Source organism: Hydra viridissima, unplaced genomic scaffold (assembly GCF_058129835.1).
Source record: "Hydra viridissima isolate aposymbiotic clone 2 unplaced genomic scaffold, HvirCarnegie_v1 scaffold_6, whole genome shotgun sequence".
In the NCBI taxonomy this organism is placed as follows: domain Eukaryota; kingdom Metazoa; phylum Cnidaria; class Hydrozoa; order Anthoathecata; family Hydridae; genus Hydra; species Hydra viridissima.
Window position 1 is genome coordinate 13,641,220 of NW_028324305.1, and position 13,359 is coordinate 13,654,578.

Here is a 13,359-nt window from a genome sequence, read left to right on the forward strand (position 1 = left end):
CGACTCTGGCACACTTAACTGCAGTCTCTTCCTTTGATAAAAAAACAGATTTTCGTTTTAAACGCCTCTCAGCACGTGCGGATTCCTTCTTGTCGATTCCAGCTATTCTGCCAACACGTATAGTGCGTTGATCAGTTAGGAAGTCATGCTCAATTGCTGGCACCTTCAGAACCATTGGACAGCAACAAGACGAAAGTTCTTTGCATTTACACGAACAAATGTCAAACAATGTGTCAAGATCTTTTTCTATTTCATCTTGTTTGACTGTTGCAGACTTTGATCGAATCACTTTCTGAACATTGCCTATGTACTTCTCCAGCTGTAATTCTATGCCTCGAAGACTTATAGTAGGAACTGATGCTTTAATCCATATCTGAGAAAGTTTCTCTGCTAGTCTCTTACAAACAGACCGTAGTGGTTCAGTTTCATAATTCTTCTCAGACAAGTATGCTTTGCCTACTTGCTTGTGGGTTGGCAAGCAAAAATTGGGTAATGCACGACCTTCTCCAAAAAGTATATGACGATTCTTTGAAGCTTTAGATCTTGAAATCATTATTGTTTTACAATTTTATAACATATCAGAATTTCAGTTAATTTCTAAAAATACAAGATGAGACGGATAAATTCTGCAATCAGTTGATAAAAGCAGAAATTAATAAACAATCATATAAAAATAGAATAATATAATAATAATATAATAATATAAAGTTATAATAGCGTTGGAGTTAATCATATCATTAGGGTTAATTTAGTTAGGTAGGTATAGGTTTGGTTCAATTTCATAACCTTGGGATTATATCTAGTATTAGGGTTAAATGCATGTTTCAGTTAATGCATGTACTAAAGTAAATATACTTAGCATATAAAACCTTAAAACTTAAAAATGCAAAGTATAATCAATTCTTTAGAAATATTTTTTTTGTAAATATTAAACAACACTATATCACGCCACTTTTCACAAATTCTAAAAAAAATTAATTTTTATGATCCGGCCTAATGTATATATATATATACATACAGTAGCGTGCAAAAGTTTATAAACAACTAAATTTTTCAAATTTTTTTGTCATATTTTTTTGACTTTTCACTGAAAATAAATGAAATTTTCAACAGTTGTTCATGTAATGTGATTACATACAAAAAGTTTCTCAAAAACATGAAAACTTGTAACGGAAGGGTGAAATTCAAATTTTATTGAAACCATAATCGTGCCACTTTCATTCTCACTGGGAGCGATACAAAAGAGCAAACTTTTGTATCCTGAATATGGAAAATGACTATAGCAGTTAACATTTGTAAATTGCAATAGAAATAGCAAAAATATGCAACATAAATTTTATGTTCATTTGTTTTTGTCATTGATCTTTATTAGAAAGATGCATTTTCAAACTTGTGAGTTTTGTAGTCACTTGATGTGCAAACTAAATGAGCAACAGCTTTTTCCCAGAAATTCGATAAAGACACAATTTTGAAAATTCTACTAACCACCACCACAAAAATACTTATGGTTGATATAAATTAAAGTTCTATTTGAAAGATTTGATAAAAATTACTTATGCCATAAAAATGCAAAAGTAAGAAGTTATTCAATTTAGGATTCTTTTCAACATACTTAAAAAGTATGTTGAAAAGAATCCTAATATATCTATCAGAAAGACAGTAAAATTGTTCAATGTTGATGAGAGGACAGTCAGAAGAACTCTAAAAACACTTGGAACAGTCAGCGTGGCCCAACCTACATGGCAACTTTTGACAGAAAAGGTAAAAAATTTGAGATTTGAGCGATCAAAAAAGCATTTGAATCAACTGAAAAGCCATGCTTCGTCAACAATTGATGTTTTCTCAGATGAAAAACTTTTTAGTGTTGACTGTGTGCTCAATAGGCGAAATGACATTGTGCAGAAGGGTTAAAAAACACTACCTGTGTGTCACACCAAGCACCCTCAGTCCATCATGATGCTAGGAATCATCGTTTCTAATGGAGATAAATGTTCATCAATCTGCATAAAAGAGAAAAGTTTCCTCTGATGTGCATATCAGCTTACTAAAACGTGGTGCCATAGTTGAGAATAAGGGTTGCAAAAAGTCCCTGTCAAGTTTCAAGTTACTAAAGTCATTGATTACCCGGACTTGGAACTCAATATAAAGGGACTATATAATTAGCACCTGTCAGTCCTTCCGTCCTTTCTTTTGAGGCTTGAGGCAGTGATCAAAAAAAAAGAAGATCTAATTGAATGTTAAGATGGGAAAAGCATCTCCAACTTTTCTTTTATTAATATTCCATGAATATAACTTTTTAGTGCTATATATATATATATATATATATATATATATATACATATACATGTTATGTGTAATATATATATGCATATTATATGTAAGTAAATCCTGTCTATAGCTGATAAAACCTGTTTAATTTTAACAAAAAAAATATTATTATCATTTGAAATAATTATCTTATTTAACAAAAATTTTATTAAATTATTCTCCTATTTTAAAATGAAATCTTAAATTCTTAAATTTTTTGAGTTTGGTTTTTGAAGTTTGGTCAATTTTGACTTTAAAATGAGGGGGGAAGAGGGGGAGGGGGAAGAGCCGAAACAGCTAACGCTTACTATTACACTTACAAGATTCATGTAATGATGATGTTACGCTATAAGGCATCCAAGTAGTTTAAACGCTGCTGTATCTAAAAATTGTAGTTTTTTCTCTCAAGATAACGCAACATAGTTTATTTTAAGTTCCACATACTCCATGTAATTTTGCAATAAAAAAGGGCGTCGACAACCAAAGCTCTAAAAAACAGTTGGACTGCAAAAAAATCTTTGATTTTCTTTAATATTGAGTTTATATCTACTTTGAGGACTAATTTTGTTTTAGCCTTACATTTAGATAAGAATTTATTGATGTTGATATGGATACAATATTTTATGATATCTTTAAATTAAGACATTTTATAATTAATGTAAGACATATAATTACAGTTTTAGTAATTTTAGGTCTTACATTCACATTTCTTATGAAGTATATAAAAAAAGGTTTTAAAAATGTATACTACAATTATACCAATCTCCTTGAATTCCTCAAATTTGGAGTTTAAATACTAAAACGTCTATTTCCTTAGAAAATGAACTTTTTAAAGTTTTCTTTGGTTAAATAGTAGCAGAGTCTTGTTGGACGACGATGTGGACATCTGGAGTCCAGCAGTGGCTATCTACTAGTGACCATTAAACAGCCACGCAGGATCGTATTGGCACAAGTATTTAAAAAGCATGTCTCTTTCTTCTAAATTAATGTTTTTGTTTACAAAGATCACCTGGGTACTAAATTTACAATTGCTGCTGCGGTGTTTCCAATGTTGTGAATTAATTACAAATTTTTTATACTTTTTGACACTGCATAGATTTCTGTCTATCTAGACAAAATAGCAATATTTGTTTAATTTATTTTTTTTTTTTGTAGGTGTGTTTTTTTTTTTTTTTTTGAGAAAATCTGAGAGATACAGAAAATAAAATCCTGATTGAAGAAAGTAAAAGAGAAACCAACATAATTTACCACATGCAGTTCGCTTTTTTCCCTCGCGTTATTAAATTTAGGTTGTTTGAATGTAGCTTATATCTTTCTGAATTTTTTTTACCTGTAGTAACATGTTAAATTTAAGACATAAAAGGAAACAGATATTCATGTGTTTAAAATTGTCCCCCATAGGTCACTGAGCATTAGATATCGACAATTGACAATAATACATGGTGAGACACAAACTTTATTCATAGCAGGGTTGGAATATAGTGATTATAAATAGAATGAATTAGCTGGATCTGAACCATTCGCGAGTACACAATAATTAAATAATTACAATTCCATTTATTGCATCACATTCGAGCAATAATGGCGTTTATTATTTTATTCCAAACGAACACCTAAAAAACATTTAAAGTTTTACAGGTATTGATATGCGATACAATAAATTTTCATACTGGTGTTATTGAATGCTAGATTTCTAAGGACTTTTACACCAATTGTAAAAATGTTTAAAACTCCAGCAGCCAATCATAACATCAGTTTGAAAGCTCCAGCAGCCAATCATAACATCAGTATGAATGCATAAAAACTTTAGCTTAAAATCTCCTTAAATCACAAAAATGTACAATAAATGTTCTCCCTTTGAAAAAATCATTTTTGATAAACTCTTCCCGAAGAAGAGTGTCGTAATTTGAGCTTCACAATGCATGGCCGTAGACGAGTTGGGACTTTTCGATTTGTTGCGCCTCTGATAATATTTTTATCAGCAATTTGAAAACATTTATATAACCTTCGTTATTTAAATATCTATAACTAATTTCTTTAATTGCGAAACAACTATAAAAAAATATTTCGCAATTAAATGAATAATAAAAATAAAAATACCGCAAATATATAAACTTTAGTAAATAACTGTAAATTTTACATTTCGAATAAAAAAAAAGAACTCGTTGTATAGAACTTGTTACAATGTGGTATTGAACTTGCTACAACTAATAAAAAGTTGTTTTGTTCAAGTAAGGCGTTTTTTTTAAATAAATTTGCATTTTCCTTTTTTTATTTAGAGTTTTATATTTCAAGAATTTGATAATTAAATTTAAATATTATTAGATACCAACCGCACTATACTTCTTTCTATGCAAGAACTGTCGTCTCATCAATTTCTCCTAACTTTGCCTCTACCTCAAGCCCTGAAACTACAGCTACTACAACATTTTTTTAGATAATACTTCGAATTCTAATGGTTTTAACAGTACTTTTACTACTGCATCTCTTGCTAACCCTGATACTGCTGCTAATACTTCTTCTTATGCTGGCTCTGTATCCACTGTTACTTCGGCATCATCTTCTAGTTCTGTCTTTAATTTTTCTTCTTCTATTACTAACTCAGCCAGCAATGATGTTAACTCTGTCTCCAATGTTACAATCTATCAAAAAAAGCATCTAAGTCCGCATCAACCTGTGTTAGTTTTTCCAAAACGTACATGTGGTAGTCAGAAGCGATCACTTTGTCAGCAATGGTACAAACTGTTTCCATGGTTGCATTACAACGAATGTAACGATACAGTTTTATGCTAATATTGTATGCTAATGGAGATGCATAATTTATCATCTTCAAAATGCAGCGAGGATGTTTTCACAAAAACTGGATTTTCTTATTGGAAAAAGGGTTTACAAAAATTCCAGAAACACCAAAATACTCTTTCTCATCGAGAAGCCATCGAGAAGGTTGTAACTATTCCTTTAACAACTAAAGATATTAGTGAACTTCTTAGCAAAACTCATGCAGAGGAAAAAATGGTAAATATTAATAATAATAATCACGAATATTCAATTTCTCGCCAGACAAGGTATTGCTCTGCCTGGTGATTATAATACAGACAAAGATTATAAAGAATTTAATTCAAACCTTTCTCACTTACTTAATCTCAGAAGCAAAGATAATCCCGCTTTAACTAAATGGATGAGAAAGTCGTAAGATAAATTTACGAGTGCAGCTATCCAAAATGAAAATCTGCAGATAATGGGTCTCACTATACTTAGAAAAATTACATCCAACATTTCTGGAAAATGGTTTACTATTATGGTAGATGAAACCACAGCACACTTGTCCAAAAATGAGAATAATTACTCCGAAAAGCACCGGAAAAACCCTTTGGTGGGAACAATATACACACCTTCCTGATATGAAAAATCCAAAAATTGAAATCTTTTATGACCGTCCGAGAAAAAAAATTCAATTTGAAGTTTTCGGCATTGTCCAAAAAGTTTGCAAAGCGGTACAATATGTATCTTTGGAATAAAATCCATAAAAATAAGTCAGAAATTGTATTAAAAACATTTTGTAATTATTACGAAGCCCTAGTGAGTAATATTTAATTCTAAACAAGTTTTTGTAATTCCAGGAAAAAGCAGTTTTTGTCAAGTCGTCAGGTTAGAATTATTTTGTTCTATCTCCAATTTTAAACGTTGGGAGAAAATGAATTGTTAATTTTACTAAGTAATGATTACTTTTAAGATAAATTTTTTTTTTGAAATTTTTTTTCTAAATAATTTCTTTAAATATAAGTTATTTAAAGAATAAGTTATTATTTCTTAAAAAAGTAATTTTAACTTATAGAAAAAAATCAAAAAACCTTCTTTCAACGTTTAAAATGGGAGATACAACAAAATAATTCTAACCTGATGAAGTGTTAAATTCTGCATGATAACTTTTTTTTAACTTCAAAGCAAAAATGCCAAATTCTGTTAAAAAACATGATGACTGTAAGAAAACAGTTTGTTTCCTATGTTTGAACAAATGTACTCGAGAATTGACAAGTTTTTTGATTGGACAAATCAAGAAATCAGTTTCATTCACACTTGACTTTTCTGACTCACAAGTTCCAAGTGGAATATGCAATACCTGCAGGGTTCTTTTAGGAAAAAAGTGCAAAGGTGAAAATGTGGCTCTCCCAAAACTTTATAATTTCACAGAAGTCCTGGTTAGACCAGGTCAGTTTTGTGATTGCATTATTTGTCGAATTGGTCATTTGAAAGCACTTCAAAAGCACCCTTTGGACAAATCAGAATCTTTAGGAGCTTCACAAAATCAAAGAAGATGTTCAGACTGTCTCACACTTGTTGCAAGAGGAGTGTCACATCAGTGCAATCAATACACCTTCAGAGAAAATCTTAAAGAACTTGCTTCAAAGGATCCAAAAGCCAGTGAACAGATTGCATCGACTGTTATCTCAGCAAAACAGTCCTCACCTCTTAAAACTGTCAGGATTGTGCAAAGTGGTGGAGGCCGTCCCATGCCAATTACTCCAGGTAAAGGGAATCTTGCTTAATACTTCAACAGTAAAAGTACTACATAAAATGTTTTGCATTTTAACAAGGCCACTGCTTTTTAAGTGTCTCAATTTGGTGTTTTTCAAATTTCTTTCCTAAAGGTCCTCCAAACCCCAAGAGACTGTTTGGTGATGTGCCACTTCTACGAGCTCAAGATCTTGTCTGCATACAAAACAACACTGGACTGTCAAACAACAACATCAAAAAACTTGCGTCTACATTAAACTAAGTCACAAATACAAAAGTTGTTGAGCCAAGATTTTCTTGACATCGGAAAGCAATTGGCAGACCACTTCTCACACACATACATATCCATTTCAAAGGACAAGCAACAGTCCAGAAAGTAACTTGTGGTTCACTGCAAAAATCTGTCTGAGCTACTGAATGATGTCTTGTTGCAACGCCATGTTCAAGGTGACTACTTGGTGAAGTTGGGCATCGATGGTGGAGGTGGTTTCCTTAAAGTCAGTCTTGGCATTCAAGAAGAAGAAACAAGACTTCCATCCGTTTCACCACCAGGCAAAAAGGCTGTGTTATTTCAAACACCCAGAGACAGTGGATTTAAGCGCCAACTTCTCGTTGCAGTTGCGGAGGATGTTCCTGAAAATTATGATAACCTCAAAAGCATCTTGTCTTTAATTTGTCCAAGTGGAGTAGATTTTTCTTTGTCCTGTAACATGAAGTAAGCAAACCTTGTTTGCTGGCTTCAATCCCATGCCAGCTCTCAAACATGTACTTGGTGTGATGCGGATCACCGTAACTTGTCACAATGTGGAAAACTCCGCACTTTTGGCTCAATAAGAAAGTGCTTTGCTTCATTTCAAGATTCAGGTCTGGACCACAAGAAGGCCAAGTAGTTTCAAGATATTGTTCATAATCCACTCTTAGATGTGCATGACTCTACTTTTGTTCTTGACAAGATCCCACCCAATGAACTTCATCTTTTACTTGGTGTGGTGAACCATTTGTTTAAAACACTGAAAGAAACCTGGGATAAAGCTGATAAATGGCCAAAAGCACTTCACTTCAAGCTTCAGCCATTTTATGGAGGCCAGTTTGCTGGCAATGAGTGCCGAAAACTTTTGAAACATGTTGATCTTCTTCAAAGACTTGCTGAAGAAGACTCAGCATTCCAAGTTTTTCCAAGGATTGATACACTCAGAAAGTTTGGTGCAGTTGTGTCCTCTTGTTTTGGAAATCAGTTGCAGAGTAACTATGCTGAAAAAATCACACAGTTCAAAAATTCCTTCCTTTCTTTTCCAAAAGCAAGTGTGATCCCTAAAGTCCACGCCGTCTTCTTTCATGTCAAGGAATTCATTGATTACAGGAAGGAATCTCTTGGCAAGTACAGTGAGCAGGCCACAGAGGTATTGCATCACAACTTCAGGACACATTGGGAAAGATACAAGATGCCAATAGACCATCCAGAATATTTGCGAAACCCACAAAATTGTCTTGTTGATTTCAGCAGCAAGAACTTGTGAAAGCATTGTCTCCTCTTGAAAACCTGTTGAAATTTTTCAAGAAAATCATCATTTTGAATTTAAAATTCAGATTAAAATTAAAGGAATGCACTGTTTTTTTTTTGAATTTAATATGTGGAAAGTGCTATGAAGAAATTTTTGATTACATAAGAAAAAATAACCTTGTATTTATTGAGAATAAAAAGTTCAGAAAAGCAAAAATTGTTTTATTATGATTCTCAAAGCAGTCAACATACAATTTCTGACTTATTTTTATGATTTTTATTCCAAAGATACATACTGTACCATTTTGCAAACTTTTTTGACTATGCCGAAAACTATAAATTGAATTTTTTTTCTCGGACGGTCATAAAAAATTTCAATTTTTGGATTTTTCATATCAGGAAGGTGTGTATATTGTTCCCACCAAAGGGTTTTTCCGGTGCTTTTCGGAGTAATTATTCTCATTTTTGGACAAGTGTGACAGATCAGTCCAACACTGAGCTAATGGTGATTTGCTTGTGATATGTAGATGACTTGGAAGTGCATGAAGTGTTTGTCGGACTTTATAGTATGGAAAACACATCGGTATTCGTATAATCTGCCCTACACGCTGGACGGTAAGAGCAGAATCATTTTATTCCATATCTGAAAACTATAAAGCTCTACAAGTTACTTGGGAAGAAGCTAAATCTGAGACAAAAGACAGTGAGATCGTCACTCGAATAGGCGGAGTTGCAAAATAAATGGAAAAATTCCCTTTCTTGTTTGGAATTAAATTGGGCAAGACTATTTTATGCATGGTATACAATTTATCAAAAAGTTTGCAAAAGGTTACACTTTCGGCTAGTGAAGGTCAAAAATTGTTGAAAGAACTTTAATTACATTGAAATCTATCCGGTTTGAAAATTCATTTGTGCTATTTCGGAACCGTATTGAAATCAAAAGAAAATTACTTCAACTAGAAAAACTTGCTTTGCCCCGCCATCGCAAAGAACCTCGTTATTTTGAAATAGGAGCATCTGCATCAGTATTATCTGAAAATTCTAGTTTTGACTTTTTCAAGAAGATATATTTCGAAGCTATAGAAATGACAATTAGCAGTATTCAATCTAGATTTGAACAACAAGGATATTTAATGCTTCAAAAGATAGAATCAGTACTTATAAATGTTTCATCTGAAGGTAGTTCAATGAATAGCGAAGTTCTTGATTTCTATGTTATAGATTTGAATGCTTCAAGACTGCATGCACAATTATAAATTATGCACGAATCCACAACTCAACCATTAGATACTCTACAAAAAGTCCTTAATTTTGTCAGGTAAGATTTGAATGGATTTCCTATAAAGCTTATTGTTATTTATTTAATAATTACGACTATCAGTGTATCTCAAATTGACTAACATATGCACTAAAATGCGTATTTGTATGCTAATTATAACACATAATTTTTGTGTATTACAGAGAAGCAAATGAAGTTGAAAAGGAATCATTATCAGAAATCAGGAAGCTGATAAAACTTATCCTTCTGATACCAGCAACAAACGCCACTAGCGAGAGAGCTTTCAGCACACTAAGAAGAATCAAAACTTGGTTAAGAAGTACCATGAACCAAGCACGGTTAACTAGTGTATGCTGTTAAATATACACACAAAAAAAACTGACGAACTTAACATAATAGATATAGCCGATGATTTTTGTAGCCGAAGTGAAGATAGGAAAACTGTATTTGGACAGTTTTGAAAAAAAATCTAGAAACTGTTGTAATGTTTTATAAAATTCTTAAACTATATAAAACTTGAAGTTTGTAAAAATAGCCAAGATTTGGTTTCTGTTTCTGATCTGTATTTTAATTTCCGAATCACGTACGCATTCGTAAATTCGTAAATTTTTAGGCCGAATTTTACTTCATATTATTAAAAATATTTTTAGGTAATAAGTTACTTCAAAAACCTTCAAGATATCACATTTAAAAAGGTTAGTGTAATACATACAGTATAGGCATTACTACAGAGTTCCGAAGAGTTTTATTGTTAAGAGACATGTTATTTGCGCCCCTACTCTTTCTAGCCCCCCCCTCCCCCCGCCAGATTAAATAAGTTGTCTACGGCCATGCAATGAATGAAAAGCGTCAGAATTTCAAAAAAAAAAACTGCTGGTCGCATTTACGAATTTATCAAAAATCTGATTGAAAAATTTTTTCGTAATTTTTTTCTTTTTGGAGATTCTTTTCACTACTAAATTTGTATAATTCTTTTTCTTAATTTTTTACTTTTAATGATTATGATCAATAATTCAGTATTATTTTCGAAGCTCTATCGTTAAATAACCAATGCACAACTCTAACGGTTGCCTTCCCAGCTATTTTATCAAATAGCTTCTGAAATTTTTTCAAGAGTTCATCATTAAAAATAAACTTTAGTGAAAGTTACGTTTTATTTTTATTTTAGTTGGATCGTGCGCATATTGTGTTAAAAAAAATTCTAATAAATAGATTATTAATGTTTAAAATACTCTCATGCAGTGGACTGTTCATGAAAGTGACAAGTGCTGTCATCAGAATTATTATGCTTTGAGTCGTACATTGAGTTGGACACCAATCTAAAATTTTCTTCACAAATGTTGGAGATGTTCACCAAGTGGTCATTATTAATGTAGAAAAATTGACAAATTTTACTTCTATATAAAGTTTTGTCGTTATACAGAATTCTGAAGGTTTTTTCTAATGATAGAAAAGAAGCTTGAAATGGTCGATTTAAAATTTTCTTTTTCTAACCTTTGAAACTTTGGATAAAAGCGTCCTCCTTAAAACCTTCCCTGTCATTGCCCCGTTTTTATGTAATATAGTTTGCTATATTACCGTTTGTTGTATAGATTTATTAATTTGTCATTTTAACTTACGTGATAATTATGTAAAATTTATCTCAAGTAAATATGAGGTAACATAAAAGCAAGTCTAGCACTTCTAATGATTCTTTGAATAAATCTAAATCGTGAATCATGTTTTTTAATTCATTCTGGGAGAGTTTATCTAACTTTTATCTAGTGGTTGGTTGTCAAAATTTTCATCTTCTAATTCAATGTTCTTAAATCACCTAGGTTGCTAAGTTATCATAGTGAGTAACTGGTTGGATAATTTTCCCATCTACAACCTATGGATGATATTGCTGACATCTTTGATGACGTGTGGTGGATTGGCGGATTAACATAGAATTAGACAAATGCTTTATTGACAAGAATATTAAATTTCATCAGCCGTATGATTCATGTAATCATTTTTACTGGGCCAATGAAAAATGAGCGCTATCGGGTGCTTGAAAAAATTATTATTTCAAGAACTAAGAGGATTCCTGCTTAAATTTACAGCTTAAGAAATTTTATCCGAGAGATTTCAAATGTGCAAAAGCTTTATGAAAATAATTTACTTCTCAAATTTTTTACTTTTTCTCCAATCGACGTAACTTTTGCTCCAGTCCATGTAACTTTTGCTCTAGTTCACGTAGCTTACAACAGTTAGAAAAATGAACGAAATATAAACTTTTGGTAATCTGTGGATACTTTGACGTGAAATCCTTAATGAAAAAGAATGTAAAGAAAAAATTATGCACTTGATTGAATATCAAAGTATTTTAAATATCTCGTTGGTCAGATATTATACCCTCGTAAGTAGTCAATAGTAAACTCAAATTTGGTTAATCTTAGAAAAGTATTACTAAATGCTAAACTATTCGTCGTGAATATATTAATGCCGTTAAATATCAAAAAACTGTTGTAGTTAAGGTAATAGATAATTTACAGCTAATTACCCAAACTATAGGCTAGTAGGTGAGAAGCGGTAGGTATTCCTCATTTACTCAGTTTTATTTGAGATCTAGAATTGTTTGCTTCTGGCTTTGATCTTAAAAAGTTTTTTTTACGAAAAGATACCATTTTTCTCTCGCACATCTCACAACGCTTGCTGCCTAATACATGCTCTATTTTGAAGCTTTTTAAAGTTAAAAACTGGGAAAAAAACACAAACTAACATTTTAGGTAATGTAAACAACAACGTAACTTAAAGAAAATATTTTTGAATTCGATTATTGCATAACCGTTTTTCTTGAATAAAAACAAACTCTTGAGTAAAAAGTAAATCTTCTGGAAATCTTCTGGAAATCTTCTGGAAATCTCCTGAAAATCTCCTGGAAATCTTCTGGAAATCTTCTGGAAATTGGTAATAAAAAAAAAAACAACAAACAAAAAAAAAAAAAAAACGTTGCAAATTCTGAAAAATGTACAAAGCACAAATAAAAAGCGCTGAAGCGACCTCCTCAAAAGATTAAAATAAATAAATAAACCATAGAATAGACTTCGCAATTTATAATGTAAATTTTGTTTAAGGTCTAAAAGTATGGTCGGCGATATTTAAACTTGTTTTAAAAAGAATCATTTCTAAAATGTTTACAAACTTTACAATGTTCTGGGAGAAAAACAATCTGCACACCGCTACACACAAAAGTAGTCATTCCTTTTTTTTTAACTATCAGCACGAAGATTACTTTACTAACAGCAATTAAAACAGATGAACAACAATATTAATCCAATATTTCATATGCGGAAATACCAGACCAAGGTGTGCGTACCTTTGAGTGAAAGGATAATTTTCAAACATTCACCTCCTGATTTGTTAAGTTACTTGTATTATGCTTTTTTTCAAAAAAGGTTTTTATTTTGTTCAACAAATACAAATATATTTATCTTTAAAAATGTAAAACTAGGAGAAAAGATATAAAAATCTTCTCAAAATACTTTTTACTTTGGATACAAGTTTCGTTTTCATACAAAATGGCTGAGTAGCAAAGTGTCTATCAGATTGTCTCAGACATCAACTTCCTGCAATTTTTTGTTTATAGTTGTCAGCAGGACATCTACTAAAAACTAACTGACCAATCATTCAAAGTCTGACCAGTCATTCAAATTTAATTTTTACAATCATCTTTCTCAATTCCTCTAAATTCCAAAGACAAACTATTACTTTTAATTAGGGTCTTTTTGGTAAA

At 31.6% G+C, this 13,359-nt stretch overlaps 1 pseudogene across 1 annotated transcript; it reads left to right on the plus strand.

Annotated features, from left to right (window-relative positions):
• Positions 1-9,267: 9,267 nt before the first annotated feature.
• LOC149887124 (uncharacterized) lies at positions 9,268-10,063 on the plus strand (annotated as a pseudogene). The gene is made up of 2 exons (XR_016453661.1): positions 9,268-9,641; positions 9,785-10,063. The product of XR_016453661.1 is annotated as an uncharacterized LOC149887124 (transcript).
• Positions 10,064-13,359: the final 3,296 nt, after the last annotated feature.